General features: G+C 35.3%; 1 pseudogene across 1 annotated transcript; it reads right to left on the reverse strand.

Moving 5' to 3' along the window:
- Positions 1–494: 494 nt before the first annotated feature.
- On the reverse strand, positions 495–1,768 carry LOC112415636 (DNA-directed RNA polymerases I, II, and III subunit RPABC4 pseudogene; annotated as a pseudogene). The gene has a single exon (XR_003006339.1). The product of XR_003006339.1 is annotated as a DNA-directed RNA polymerases I, II, and III subunit RPABC4 pseudogene (transcript).
- Between the last annotated feature and the right edge of the window lie 206 nt (positions 1,769–1,974).

Consider the following 1,974-nt stretch of genomic DNA (forward strand, 5'->3'; position numbering starts at 1 on the left):
TTGTGTGTAGATTTTCTGATGATGCCCATTCTAACTGGTGTGAGGTGATACCTCATTGTAGTTTTGATTTGCATTTCTCTAATAATTAGTGATGTTGAACAGCTTTTCATGTGCTTCTTGGCCATCTGTATGTCTTCTTTGGAGAAATGTCTATTTAGGTCTTCTGCCCATTTTTTGATTGGGTTGTTTGTTTTTTTCATATTGAGCTGCATGAGCTGTTTGTATATTTTGGAGTTTAATCCTTTGTTAGTTGCTTCGTTTGTAAATATTTTCTCCCCTTCTGAGGGTTGTCTTTTTGTCTTGTTTACTGTTTCCTTTGCTGTGCAAAAGCTTTTAAGTTTCATTAGGTCCCCTTGGTTTATTTTTGTTTTTTATTTCCATTACTCTAGAAGGTGGGTCAAAAAAGATCTTGCTGTGATTTATGTCAAAGAGTGTTCTTCCTCTGTTTTCCTCTAAGAGTTTTGTTGTTGTGGTGGTTGTAAAGAGATATTTACTGGGACTCTTGTATAGAAAGGACAAGCTCAAGAAGGAACATGGCAGAATTACAAGATTATGAAAGCCACGGTCCAGGAAAACCTGGACCAAGGAAGCACTCTTTAAAAATCTTGAGTATGGTAGTACTTTGTATAGCACATAATAAATTTATAGAACTTACTATTTGAGGATGGTAGTAGAAATACCTCTTTTTTTTTAAAATGGTATGGTTAATACTTTGAATGTGAGAGACGCACAAAGCTATTAACAAAGTTGAAATATATCTAATTGAATCCTGGAACAGATGGAGTATCTGAGCATCCATATCCCTAAGATCAAGGCAAAAGCTTTAAACAGTCATCCAACAATTCAGTGTAAACCAACTCATTTTTTTAATATCCTGAAAGCAGAGTTTCTACCTTAATGGATGGTTACACCTGGGAAATTGTACCTGCCTTAATAGTCTGCTTCATCCACTTTACTTCGGGTTGACTTTGCCTTATAGAAAGCAACCATTAAAGTTTCTTTTCCCTTGCCAAAGATTTAAAAAGTAGCCAAGCATTATATACAAATACAGAAAGGCCTATGCCAAGTTAACAAATGAAAATTTTAACTCACAATGAGATATGCACACTGACGGTAAGTGCATTGGTATACTCTATACAAAATGATGCTGGAGAGTTTACAAACAATTGGTGATGTAAAACAGTGGTTTCCTAGGAACTTACTTAATCAGACCTTTAGAGGGCCCTAGCAAACTTCATTTTTAACAAGGGTGCCAGATGATTCTAGAATTTGATTAAAGTGTAGTTTGGGGAAGCACTTTTAACCTTCATTGTGTGTCAGATTACATATACAATAAAATTAAATTACAAACCATGTAACTGAACAAAAAATAATATCCTTATATAAACTATTAGTAGATACCTAAATACAACATGGCTTTTAAAATGAAAACGTGTGTATAGTTGTATTCATAAAGTACACTAATCAAAAGCTATACAATATTAACAGCAAATCCAAATACAAATGAAGATATTCCTCTGAATTTCGTGTTTCATCGAGCATCAAAACCCACCAATCTTTTAGTCCTTTTCTTGTGCATTATTCTGTATCCACATTCTGTGCATTGGATTGGATCCCTTGATTTTATTTCATTTTCTGTGTGACATTCTCCACAGATATATATCATTGGCTGTTGCTTTGGGAGTTGAACGTCCTTCTGGGTGTCCATTGTTGTACCCACATAACATGGAGAAACTTCTCTGTGCTTGCAAACAGATTCTGACTCACCGCTGTGTCCCCTCTAAGAGTTTTATAGTGTCCGGTCTTACATTTAGGTCCTTCGTCCATTTGGAGTTTATTTTTGTGTATGGTGTTAGGGAGTGTTCTAATTTCATTCTTTTACATGTAGCTGTCAGTATTCCCAGCACCACTTATTGAAGACTGCCTTTTCTCCATTATATATCCTTGCCTCCTTTGTCATAGATTAGTTGACCA

This window comes from Neophocaena asiaeorientalis, unplaced genomic scaffold (assembly GCF_003031525.2).
Source record: "Neophocaena asiaeorientalis asiaeorientalis breed wild unplaced genomic scaffold, Neophocaena_asiaeorientalis_V1.1 scaffold225, whole genome shotgun sequence".
Taxonomy (NCBI): Eukaryota; Metazoa; Chordata; class Mammalia; order Artiodactyla; family Phocoenidae; genus Neophocaena; species Neophocaena asiaeorientalis.